The sequence below is a fragment of the Macaca fascicularis genome, chromosome 5, assembly GCF_037993035.2.
Source record: "Macaca fascicularis isolate 582-1 chromosome 5, T2T-MFA8v1.1".
NCBI lineage: Eukaryota > Metazoa > Chordata > Mammalia > Primates > Cercopithecidae > Macaca > Macaca fascicularis.
Genome location: NC_088379.1, coordinates 25034981 through 25048575, shown reverse-complemented (window position 1 = coordinate 25048575; position 13595 = coordinate 25034981). Strand labels below are relative to the sequence as shown.

The following is a 13595-nucleotide window of genomic DNA, read 5'->3' as shown; positions in this document are numbered from 1 at the left end:
GGCGAAGCGGGGAGCGAGACAGGGGTGGAGTCAGAGGCGGGGCCTCATGACTGGAAGGGGCGGGGGCATGAAAGGGGTGGGGTCACAGGCGGAGCCTCGGACCCCGCCCTCCACCTTCCCCGGGCTTCCGTGCTGTGTTGGCCCGGTGCTGGCGTTGGTTTGAGGTTGGAGTTGTTTTGCTGCGCTCGATTCCCGCGGGCCCTGTTCTGTCTGCTTTCCTTCCTTCGGCCCGGTTCCTCCTTCAGCACCTCCACCCAGCACCCTCCAGACCTCCTTTACCATCCCCTTCTTAACCAGCCAGCTTTCTCGTCCATCCCCCATTAATTTCTTATTTAGCGACTGTCCGCCGTGCGCCGGATGCTCTCTGTCGCTCGCGCAATTAATCCTTGTATCAGTCGGCTTAGTTTACAGGAGAGGGAACCGCGGCTCCGCTGCGCGGCTTTGGACCACTCACTCGTCCTTCTTGAGGGAGGTTTGTACGTATGAGGGACAAAGGGACAAATCTCTGGCCCAAGAGGGCCTGCTGGGGGATTCTAAAACCGGAGCCCCGGGGCTTCTGCACCAAGACTAGCCTAGGAGGAACGTCGTTTCAGCATCCGAGCTACTCTCTTTTTCCATCCCATCCTCTCTCCCTGTTGCCTGTGCTGGGATGCCTTGGCCAAGGCAGAGAGCCATCGTCCGGTTCCATCCATGGGGCCACGGAGCACTGCCGTATTGTCTGGGTGGGGGCCACTGAGGACAGATACCTGTTTCCTCTTCCTCAAGTTGCCATCCTCTGCCCTCTGCACCTCACTGCCCTTACCGGTGGGCTGTGCCTGACTGTGACTTGCACAGGGAGACTGCGCAGCTGAGACCCAGATTCCTTGGGCCTCCACGCCTTTATAAGCCGGAATCATGCCAGCAGCTGGGCCTGGGGAGCAAAGAGGATATCTATCTTGACCCTAGTAGCATTATTTACGCCACAACAGATCTACAAGCGTTTCAAAATAGCTTGGAGAGGACAGGTTTCCTCTGTCTTTGTAATCTTGTAGTTGCATCAAGCTACCGTCTACCTCTGTGGCTCCAGAAGCATGTAAATCAGTTATCCAATCTCTCCCCAGATTCATGGACTATCTGCCATGCCCCGAACACCAGGCAGAGTGCTAAGGCGACACGAAGATGAATAAGATGTGACCCCTGCTCTCCAGGATCCTGTCGCATAGATGAAGAGATAGAACATATCCATAAAAAGATAACTAATGACCGACATGGCCTGCTGCCGACACGTGTTATGGTCCTGCGGGCTACAGAAATTCAGAGGAGGAAGACAGATGACTGCAGTGTGGCAGCTGCTCCTCGGGCACTTCCAGGAGCTTGTTAGGGTGAGGACAGAAGACTTCATAACACAGAGGGAACCTGTGACACCGGCTTTATATCACACGATAGAAAATACCCAGGTGAGGGCCGGGAACAGTGGCTCACGCCTGTAATCCCAGCATTTTGGGAGGCCGAGGTGGGTGGATCATGAGGTCAGGAGTTCGAGACCAGCCTGGCCAACATGGTGAAACCCCGTCTCTACTAAAAATACAAAAAAATTAGCCAGGTGTGGTGGCACATGCCTGTAGGCCCAGCTACCCGGGAGGCTGAGGCAGGAGAATAGCTGGAACCTGGGAGGCGGAGCTTGCAGTGAGCCGAGATCGTACCACTACACTCCAGCCTGGGTGACAGAGTGAGATTCTGAAAAAAAAGAAAGAAAATACCGAGAAGTAGTGGGCATCTTCATTGTATCAGCCCAGTGGCCACTTCCCTTTTTTCTGTGAATAGTACCCCAAATATCTTTCTGGGACCCACTTTTTTCCCACTCTTAGTCCATGAGATAAGCTAGGGCTCGCCATCCTCATCCTACTTCTTCCCAGCTCTGAGAGTTAAGCATAAGGGCCTGACCAAGCTTCCTCGTCACAGGGATTGGTTGGCACCCAGGACTCAGTCTTGAAGTTAGTACTGATTGGGAATCAGTCCTGAACACCCAATGTAGTTGCATCCTCCTGGCCACGTGACCGAAGCTGAGCCAACCATAGTCTATCCCAGCTACTGGAAAGCTGGATTTGAACTTGAGTGAATGAGACTCGAGCTACTGGGGGCCATCATTTAGGGACTGAAAAGGAAGTCACTACAGCAGAAGGAGGGCTGAGAGATGGGGAGAAATCAGATGCTAATGTTGATTTGCGCCAGCTGTATCTCGAAGATCTACCCCTAGACTGCTCAGTAACATGAGCAATAGGGTCCCCCTTTCTCTGAAGCCAGTTTGAGTTGGGTTCTGTCTTTTACAACAGAAGGAGTTCCAGATGAAATCTCTGAGGATGTGACTCCACTTGGATAACACCTCCCTGAGCTGCAAGGCAAGGATTACTCTATTTTATAGATCTGGTCACTGACAGCCAGAGACCAGAACTCTCCTGAGGTCACACAGCATTGTCCGAGGTCTTAGCTTTTGTGATGTCTGACCTGATATGCTCCTCCATGAGATCTTGCTGTCTCCATGAGCAAGCTTGGCAGGATGGCCAGCCAAGCCCTACTCACAGGCACCTGCAAGCCAGTAAGGAGGGTTGCCAGGAGAATAGGGCATCCTGGTGAGGTACCGGGAGTGCCTCTAAGACAGAGACAAGTCCATTGGGGCAGATGAGCTTCTCCCTCTCCAAGGTGATGTGCCAAGTGACTCATGGTTTCTCTCATCTCCTTGATGCTGATCTAAAGGCGTTAGTTGACCAGCAGAAATGATTAGGTTGTCTAGATCATTCATATAGATAATTGACATCAACACACCAGAAAACAGCTACCTATCACTTACTTGCCACCAAGTCCTGCCAAATGCAAGCTCATCTCTTTGATTCCAATGTTTTCCCCATTTCTGAGAAAACCACACTCCTCCAGTTTTTCTTTTCCCACTGACCTATCAGTTAAATCAGCAAATACTTACTGTGTGCCTACTCCCACGCAAAACATTGGACTAGTTGATTGGAAACACAGAAGGAATCATTCAATATTTGTGAATTCAATAGTGGTTCATTGAGCCAGGCACAACATGCCAGACACTTTTCAGGTGCCGGCGAACACAACTGTGAGGAAAACAGCAGAATCTATTGTCCTCGTGGTGTCCACAGTCTGGTGGAGGGATAAGATGTAGCAGAGGATTGTAATTGCTTTTTGGCCACCCAGTTTCCCTTAATAAAAGCTCCTGATGTCTTTTGGAGAATGACCTCTCATCTAGGCCTTTTTGGACGGACTGCAGTTTCAGGGGCCTTGTGTATTCCTAATCAATACTAACATCAAGATTAGTAGAACACTTGCCCTCTATAGTCAGTATCACAGGTTTGCTCATTGAGTGCTCACCAATACCTATGGATAGGTATCCTCATGTTCAGAGAGGGAAACTGGGGCATACTGAGAATGACTTGGTCACGTGGCTGGTAAATGGCAGAGCCAGGATTCAAACCCAGCCTGGCTAGTTCCAGATACTGCTCTTAACCACCAATCTACAATGCTTTGTGATGTCAGGGAGCTTGTGTTGCCTGGGTGTGGGGACGATCCAACTGGATCATTTGGTCCAATTGTACTTTTTCTCCCGGAAATAAGGACCATGAAAATAGTGATGCAAAGATGGACAGCATTGTTGCAGTAGCTGTCTTCCGTTGCTAATGTTCTGATGTGATTGTCGTATACCTCCCACTTGCCTGTAATCCTGGAGCTTCCCTGGTTGTTTCCCCGTGCAATCTGATTCTTGAGTGTTCATTATATTCTGCAGGCCACCCCACATGCTTCCAATAAACTCCCTTTGGACTTAAATTGGAGTCAGTTTCAGTGGCATGCCACCAGGAGTGCTAACAGATACAGAAATTAACACAATTACCTCCTACACATGGCATGGATGAAAGCACTTGGGGCTTCATCACTGTGCTAATGTTTGGGAAAGGCAAAGGAGGTTTGAGTTTCGGGGAACGTATTTGTGCAAAGGGAGAGAGAGCTCCAGGGATGTAGGGAGATAGGATGCAAGTCAGATATGTTGGCAGCCCTAGGGTGCATATTTTCATCTCAATCACTGGGGAAAGAATTGGGTTGGGCTTCTCTCCAGCACTTTCTCCTCTTCCCTTGGATGTGAAGATTGAATGCTTGCAGGGAGCAGACCGCCAGTGGTGTATCGCACAGGGTTCAGACAGACATCAAAGTTAATCCGCTCTCTGATCTAAGCAAAATGATGATGAGGGTTTCCTGGGACAGCAGCTTTACTAATTGTGGCACTGCAGCCTAGCGAATGTATTTTTAGAATGTTGTGGATTCCCAAGAAATAATGTTCCTGGCTGTAGAAAAACAGACTTGAAGCTTGGGGCTTGAAACAGAGTGGAATCTCATGCAGAACCTCTGGGCTGGTGTTGCTGAGAATAAGAAAGTAAGTGGGGAAAATGTTTCTCTGTTTTTATGGGGTTCTGTGACTTGCTGAGTCTCTGCCCATCTATATAAGTATATATAGGTTTTTCTTCTTTGTTTGACTCTTTCCATGTAAGAGATTTCCCCAAATGTCCATCTCAGCTAATCTGTTGCTATGCTCTGCACCCCATAATTTTAAATCATGCCTTTATGACTTCCAGACTATTTGCTCTGCTGAACTCCAGCATCACTTGCCTGGTGGACAGCTTCAGGTTCAAGGCCCACTTGCTCCTACTCTTCCTCACTGTCACTGACCTTGGCTTGACTTGAGTCCTCATCAGCTCTCCCTTCCTATGGCTTCCTAACTGGTCTTGTGTGTCCTCTTCCATCAGTAAACTGTCTTATTCACAGGGTGATAAGGTTTGGCTGTGTCCCCACCCAAATCTCATCTTGAATTGTAGCTCCCACAATTCTCGTGTGTTGTGGGAGGGACCTGGTGGGAGGTAATTGGGGATGGGTCTTTCCTATGCTGTTCTCATGATAGTGAATAAGTCTCATGAGATCTGATGGTTTTATAAAGGGGTGTTTCCCTGCACAAGTTCTCTTCTCTTGTCTTCTGCCATGTGAGACGTGCCCCTCACCTTCTGCCATGATTGTGAGGCCTCCCCAGCCATGTGGAACTGTAAGTTCATTAAACCTCCTTCTTTTGTAAATTGCCCAGTCTTGGGTATGTCTTTATCAGCAGCGTGAAAACAGACTAATACACAGGGTGATTAAAATTACCTTCTGAAGACATAGATCTGGTCCATCACTGCCCTGACCAGAAGCCTCAAGTTATTGTCAACAGGTCATTAAAGGTACCCACTGCATCCATGCGCCTCTGCTGAGTGAGACAATGGTTCTCTGTATCTAGGTTGCTGTGCTCTGTGCCTGTGGTCACAGCTGATGGAGCCATGTGGATGTCTGACCCAGACCAGAGTTAAAGGTCAGAACCTCTGCCTAAGTGGAGAATGGGCTGACCTCATCAGATTCTCTGTTTCTGGAACTTCAACTGGAAAACCAGGGAGAATCAGGAGGTCAGCCGAAGGAACAGACGGTGGACAGATGCACAAAGAAACACAGTAGCAGCTTGAGGGGAGCTGTGAGTAAGCCGTGGTTATGAGTCAGCAGAAGCTGTGAGAAGAAAGCTCTTAGCGAGTAGATGGGGTGGGAATTGCCTGGGAATACAGGAAGCAGAGAACACTGGAGGAGAATTAAAATGAAGATCCACAAACTCCTCCTGCTGAGAAGTAACAAGATACCTCAAGCCCTGCGACTGCCTGGGATTCATTTATTCATTCACTATTTTCTACCATTTTTGTGGAGCACTCACTATATGCCAGGAACTCTTCTAAGCATTATACAGTCTTTGCTATCATGGAGCATATATTCTAGTTGGGGAGGCAAATGATAATTATATATATATATATATCTTTTTTTTTCTTTTTTTTGGAAACAAGAGTCTCACACTGTTGCCCAGGCTAGAGTGCAGTGGTGAGATCTTGGCTCACCCGCATCCTCTGCCTCCCGGGCTCAAGCAATTCTTGTTCCTCAGTCTCCCGAGTAGCCGGGACTACAGGCACCCACCACCATGTCCAGATAATTTTTTGTATTTTAGTAGAGATGGATTTCACCATGTTGCCCAGGGTGGTCTCAAACTCCTGAGTTCAGGCAATCCACCCACCTCAGTCTCCCAAAGTGCTAGGATTATAGGCATGAGCCCCTGCACCTGGCGCATATATATATATATATATATATATATATATTTTTTTTTTTTTTTTTTTTTTCCTGAGACAGGGTCTCGCTCACTCTGTCGCCCAGGCTGGAGGGCAGTGGTGTGACCGTGGCTCACTGCAATCTCCAACTCTTGGGCTCAAACCATCCTCCCCACTCAGCCTCTGAGCTGGAAGCATAGGTGCACGCTACCACACCCGACTAATTTTTTGTATTTTTTTTACAGATGGGTTTTTTACCATGTTGCCCAGGCTGGTCTTGAACTCCTAGGCTCAAGCAATCTGCTCACCTTGGCCTCCCAAAGTGCTGGGATAACAGGTGTTAGCCGCCACACCGAGCCAGATTTTTTTAAAAGGCAATAATACTGTGTTGGGAAGAAAAATAGAGCAGGCAAGAGCACTGTGGCAGGAGGAAGCAGTCACCCTTGAGGAGACCACAGAGACCTGAGTGAAGAGGAGGCAGCCATGTAAATATCTGGAAGAACAATCCTGGTGGCAAGACCTATGAGTGCAAAAGTGCCGAAGCCAGAGTATGCTGTTCAAACATCAGTGAGGAATCCAGTGTGGCCGGAACAGAGTGAGTGAAGGAGGCAGTGAAAGGAAATCAGATCATTGAGGTAGCCAGGGCAAGCGCACCATGCTGTGGGCCCCACAGACCATGTGAAGGGCTTAGGATTTTGCTGTGCCTGTGATAGGCGGCCACTGGGGGATCTTGAGCAACTTCCAATTCCGGTGTCTCTCTGGGAGGTCCAGCTGCTCTTTAGTTTTTATTCTTTCCACAGATTCTTATCTCCCAACTCATAAAATCCCATTGTTTCCCATAAAGCCCCTTTACCTGGAAGAGCAGGAATGAGTTTTCCTTCCTGGCAATGAAAAGAGCCTGTCCCCAAAGCCACCATGATTTGGAACGAGCAATCGTCTCAGCTTGGCTCTAGCCCATTTCTCCCAGCACCCTGCTTAGGCAGCTCTGGTCCATTTGCCAGGTGCCGTCTGCAGCCTACCTTTACCCCACTCTGGCTTCTGCTCTAACTCATTCCTCTCTTTAGAATGACCTTCTCCTGTGAGTCTCTTGTCACAGACGTTCCCTCCAAGGATATTCTCAAATCCCACGTCTTCTAGGAGCCCTTCCATGATCACTTGACTTGAAAAGAACTCTCCTCTCCTAAACTCCTGTTTGGTTTATCTATGGCTACATAACTAACTATCCAAAACTTAGTGCTTAAAGATGAAAACAACAATTGTATCATCTCTTGCAGTTCTGTGGGTTGACTGGGCATTCTGCATCACAAGGTGTGGCTGGGCACTGGAACAGCTGAAGTCACCTGGGAGCTGACTGAGTTGGACTGTCCGGGATGGTTCACTCCTACGGCCAACAGTGGATGCTCAACTGGGGCTGTCAACTGGAGCCCCCATAGGTAACATCTCCCAGCATGGCAGCTCGGTTCCAAGAGGGAGTGCCCCATGAGAATCAGGAAGCAGCTGCAAGCTTTCTCGTGGTTTTGCCTTGCAAGACACCCAGAGTTGTTTCAGCCTCATTCTGTTTGTCAACAGGTCACAGTTTCAAGGAGGAGGGGAACTCCAGCTCTTGATGAAAGCAGTGATAAGGAATTTGCAGATCTTGTTAATCTATTGCAGCTTTCATGGTGTTTTTTTCCATATACTGATTATATAATAGTGTTTGTCACTTTTTGCGAAGTGCCACATATTACAATTAAGTGTCTCTTTATCTCACAGGCTAGATTTTCAACTTCCGGTGAGAGATTGCATTTTTTTTTTTTTTTTTTTTGAGACGGAGTCTTGCTCTGTCACCCAGGCTAGAGAGCACCGATCTTGGCTCACTGCAACCTCTGCCTCCCGAGTAACTGGGATTACGGATGCCTACCACTCCTGGCTAATTTTTGTATTTTTAGTAGAGACAGAGTTTCGCCACCTTGGCCAGGCTGGTCTCAAACTCCTGACCTCGTGATCCACCCGCCTCGGCCTCCCAAAGTGCTGGGGTTACAGGCGTGAGCCACCGCGCCCGGCCAAGAGATTGCATTTTATTTAACCCAACTCTTTCAGTACCATAGCTATAATAACAACAAACACATATTAAGTTCCTCTACCATGTGTTTGATCCCATCTAACTGAACACATGATCTCATCTCATCCCTACCCTGGTAGAATAGATGTCTCATTTTCCAGATTGGGAACTGAGGCACAGAGAGATTCAGCTTTGCCCAAAACCACATAGTGGACAAGGGGCAGAGCCAGGATTTGGACCGCTTAAGAGCCTGTGTTTTTATTCTCTCTCTTCTAGTGCCGTCTTACAGTCTTGGCACCATCTTAGTAGCTTCAGGCTGCTATAAAAAGTTATCATAAGCTGCATGGCTTAAACAACAGATGTTTATTTCTTATGCTTTTGGAGGTTGGGAAGTTCAGGACCCAGGTGGAGGCCGACCCCATGTCTTTCTGGGAGGTCCAGCTGCTCCTGGACCAGATAGTGCCAACACAATACTTCTCATTGTGTTATGATTGCCTGCAGCAGGTGAGGGCCTGCTTCCTATTTTCCAGATGGCCGTCTTCTCATTGTATCTTAACATGGTGGAAGGAGGGTGAGAAAACTCGCTTGTGTCTCTTTTTATAAGGGCAGTAATCCAGTCACGGGGGGCTCACCTTTACAACAGCTAAACCTGATCACCTCCCAGAGGTCTCATCTCCAAATACCATCACATTGGGGATTGTGCTTTGACATATGAATGTGGGAGGACATGAGCATTCAGTCCATAGCAGGCACCAGGGCACCAAGTCAATCTGCACTGGTGTGTCACTAGGCAGGAGAACAAAAGGGAAGGAAGAAGAAAGAATGCAGTACAGAAAGTGAGTGGTGGTACCACAAAGGGTCATCAGCAAGTGCTGATGGTGGCTCCGGTCAACACATTCCAAGCATCCCTGGGTAGCCTGATACATGGAGTGCCGTGTTCGGTAGCTCTGCAAGGAGTGGGAGTATTTATTGGGTCTGAGTGCCTGATGCGAAACTTTCCTCCAAAATTCCAATTTTCTGTCTGCCAAGGTAAGTGATGGAGGTTTATGGTTCACGTTGTAGCACATCCACCCAAGCCAAGGACCTACAACTCTGAATTTCTGGCCTGCCTCCTTCCAGCTAGAAGTGAATCTAGATTTACATGCCGTCAGGAACAAGCACCGTCTTCCTGTTCTGAGTCCCTAGTTGTAGAAGGTACTGCTTTCATCCTGAGAATATCAATCTATGTGCACAAGGTCCCTCTCTGTGGAGGAGTAGGTACTTAAACCTAAGATAAGTGGAAACTTTATATCCAAGGAGACAGAAAATAAAATTTCAGTATGTTTTATCTTAAACAACTTCTTATACTTCTATCCTTTTATGAACCTAAGGTCATCAGCAGGCCAAAAGTGTGAAAAACAGTCTCAGTTCCTCAGTGTGAATGCAAACCATTAGTGCAAATAAATAAATAAATAAATAAATAAATAAATAAATAAATAAAATTAAATAATCAAAGCACAGATACTTTCTAGCCTTGCTGTCTTATAGCCCCATATTCATAGGACTGACCATTCCCCATCTATACCCACACCATTCCCAAAGGACACTATCTGTGAATGGTGGCCACACGTTTGGACGTTACAGGTCAAGCACATTCCTCAGTACTTCACAGACACAATTATGCAGCCCGTGTGCACGGTGGAAGTCAGGAAAGCGTCTCCCTGGTTGCCTGGTCAGCTGACATTCTCAATTCTTTATAGTCAATTGAGCCAGTCCTTAGCTCCTAGAAGGGTAAAACGATACATCCATTTATTAAGAGTACTACTTTAAGATACTAGAAAGTCTGAAACGATGGAACTCTGCCAAGCAATAGAGAAATCCTATGATGGTTTATTTTAGGTGTCAACTTGACTGAATCAGGGGATGCACAGATAGCTGGTAAAGCATGATTTCTGGTTGTGTCTGTGAGGGTGTTTCTGGAAGAGATTGGCATTTGAAGCAGCGGACTGAGTGAGGAAGATCTCCCCTCACGCATTGTGGGTGGCACCATTTAATTGGCTGATGGCCTAGATAGAACAAAAAGGCAGAGGAGAGACAAATTTTTTCTCTCTCTTCTGGAGCTGGGGCACCCTTCTTCTCCTGTTTTTGGAAGCAGAATTCCAAGTTCTTCAGCTTTTGGACTCCAGGACCTGAACCGGTGGTTCCCTAGGTTCTCAGACCTGCTGTCTTGGACTGAGAGTAACACCATCAGCTTCCCTAATTCTGAGGCCTTCAGCTAGGACTGAGCCACACTACCAGCTGCCCTGGGTCTCCAGTTTGCAAATGCCTGGCATGGGACTTCTCAGTTTCCAAATCGTGTGAGCTGATTCCCCTAATCAATCCCTTCTCATCTCTATCTATCCATCCATCCATCTATGTTTTGTCTCTCTCAAAAACCCTGTCTCATATAAATCCATTCTGAAAATAACAACTACAGTCATGTACTACATAATATGTTTCGGTCAACAACGAACCACGTATATGATGATGGTCCCGTAAGATTACCCTATTTTTACTATACCTTTTAATTTAATATTTAAATATGTTTAGGTACACAAATACTTCCCACTGTGTTATGATTGCCTAAAGTTTTCAGTTCAATCACGTACTCTACAGGTTTGCAGCCTAGGAGCCATAGGCCACACCATATAACATAGGTATGTAGTAGGCTATACCATGTAGGTTTGGTAAGTACACTATGATGTTCAGAAAGCAGTGAAATCACCTAAGGATGCATTTCTCAGAATGTATCCCTGTTAAGTGACACATGAGTGTGCTTGTGTGTGTAAAGTCAATAAAAAATGTCACGGGGACTTTATCAAAGGCAGTATTATTTTATATGGACTATTGGTCCCATTGAATATTTTTGTTCTCTTCCTTGCCCACCACCCACCACCATAAACACTACCCACACTGTAGCCAGGGCAAACATTTAGAAATTGAAATCTGATTTATAATCCCTTGTTAAGACACCCCAATAAAAGGCTTTTCAGGCTGGGATTGGTGGCTCATGCCTGTAATCCCAGCACTTTGGAAGAATGAAGCAGGTGAATTGCTTGAGCCCAGAAGTTTGAGACCAGCCTGAGCAACAAATTGAGACCCCCATCACTACCCAAAAAAAAAAAAAAAAAAAAAAAAAATTAGCCAAGCATGGTGGCACATGCCTGTGCCACCACAACTACTCTGGAAGCTGAGGTGGGAGGGTGGGAGGATCCCTTGAGCTTGGGAGATCAAGGTTGCTGTGTAAGCTGATTCCTCCACTGCACTCCAGCCTGGGTGACAGAACAGGACCTTGTCACAAAAGAAACAAAATAGTGCTAAAGCCTTCTCAATCACTTAGAATAACATCCAGACATTTTACTATGTCCTAGAAGGTTCTAGCGGATTTGTCCCTGCCGACCTCTCTACCTCACACAAGTATTCCGCTTGTTCTTGAGCGCATCAAGTCTGATGTAGCCTATGGGACTTCGTACTTACAGTTTCCTCTGCCTGAAATGCTCTGTGCTCTTGGCCTGGCTTTACTTGTTGCCATGGCTTGAATATTTGTCCTCTCCAAAACTCATGTTGAAAGCTAATCCCCAACGTCGCAGTATTGAGAGGTGGGGCTTTTCAGAGGTGATTGGATCATGCATGGATTAATCCATTCATGAATTAATGGGTTATTATGGGAATGGAGCTAGTGGTCTTCTAAGAAGAGGAAGACAGCTGAGCTAGCACACACGGCAACCTTGCCACTCGATACCCTGAGCCGCCTTGAAACTGCAGAGACCCTAGGTGCAGCCCCTTGACCTTGGAGTTCTCAGCCTCCATAACCATAAGAAGTGTTTTTTACAAATTTCCCGGTTTCAGGTATTCAGTTATAAGCAAGAGAAGACAAAGACACTTGTCATTTAAGTATCAATTCAAGTGCTACTACCTCGTAGAACTGTACCTGACCACATGGTCTAAAGGGGTCCTCCCCCTTTTCACGCTGTATGCATCTTGCTTTTTATTCCAACACCCTCAAGCTACCCATTTACCTGTTAATTATCCCTCATTCTAGAAGGTAAGTGCAGGAACTTTGTCAACCTCCCTGCTGTGTCTCCACCACCTTTCAGAGTACTTGACACAGAGCAGGTGCTCAATAAATATTTGTTGAATGACTGGAGATGTTTTGTCTATGCATTTAAGAGACAGTATTGCACAGGGAAGAGACTTGGGAACTTAACCTCTCTTGGGAAGGAAGGGGAAGCCCTGCTTCTCATTAATTATTTAATTACTTTCAAAGCTTGGGATTTCAGGAAGATTAAAAATCTTTCTCATTCCACTTGTCACAGCTAAATGCTCTCAGGCCTAATCACAGCACCTGTGATTCTTAAACTGATCACTGATGTCTGGTTTTCCTGTAGGATTAGCAGAAGAAGAAGGCATCTGCAAACCGTTACCATTGGCATCTTTTGAGATTTTTAATTAACAGGATTTTTTTTTTCTTTCTCATTCATGGTCAGGGTTTTGATTAACTTGTAAGTAGAAATTTTGTCATGTAAAGGAGGTTAAAGGAGGGTGCTTGGGGCGGATGAGAGATCTCAGGGCTGCCCTTCGTTGCTGATGAAGAATTGGCGGTGCACCAGCTGGCGCCTCCATGTCCGCATCGGGCCACCCCACGTGGTAGGGCTGGGTATGTACCACAATCACGATCATTGGCTGCAGTGGATAATTGGGCTTGCTGAGACCTCTCTGCTTACCAGACATTTCTTTCTGTCTGCAGTGCCTTTGTGAACATGGGGGTCCCCAAGTTTTCAGTAGGTGAAGCCAGCAGGCAACAGCTCACACTGGCATTTTGTCAGTCGGGCACCTTCATCTTGGCATTTGGGCTTCCATCCAGGCTGCCTCAGCTCTTCTGAAAGAACAAGGCCTGCAAATAGTTCATCCACAGAGCTGGCTTGGCAAGCGAAGGCTTCTCAGCCCGAGCAGGGGGCTCGATCGGGCTGCTCTCCTTTCCGTGGCCTCGGGTCCAGCCCTCTCTTCTTACCTCCACCAGATTTGAAGTTTTCAAAGCTATCTGAGGCTTCGGGAAGAGTTCTGTGTTTGGACAAAGCTTTGCAATAAGGCAGATCTGGGTTTGAATCTTACCGATTTATTTAAACCTCAAAACCTCAATTTTTTCTGTAAAATAAAGATGTTAATCATAATCTAGCTCACAGATTTCTTTTGAGATTAAATAGCACACTGCATACAAGGGGTTTAAACAGGAAATGTTGATTGTTTTTGTTTGGGTCAGGTTATTTGGGTTCAAATCTACTTGTGGCACCTTAACAAGATTTCATCTCTCTGAAACTCAGTTTCCTCATCTATAAACTGAGGATAATGCCTCTTGTGGTTGTGTGACAATGAAATGAATG

General features: G+C 46.8%; 1 long non-coding RNA gene across 2 annotated transcripts; it reads left to right on the top strand.

Annotated features, from left to right (window-relative positions):
• The first annotated feature begins 105 nt into the window (after positions 1-105).
• On the top strand, positions 106-13382 carry LOC135970887 (uncharacterized). Of its 2 annotated transcripts, none has more exons than XR_012434764.1 (3): positions 106-164; positions 1101-1436; positions 2313-3822. It is a non-coding gene; the product is annotated as an uncharacterized lncRNA (long non-coding RNA). The 2 variants fall into 2 exon arrangements; XR_012434763.1 differs by lacking the exons at positions 106-164; positions 2313-3822 and adding exons at positions 7430-7588; positions 12962-13382 and having other exon boundaries at positions 1391-1436.
• Positions 13383-13595: the final 213 nt, after the last annotated feature.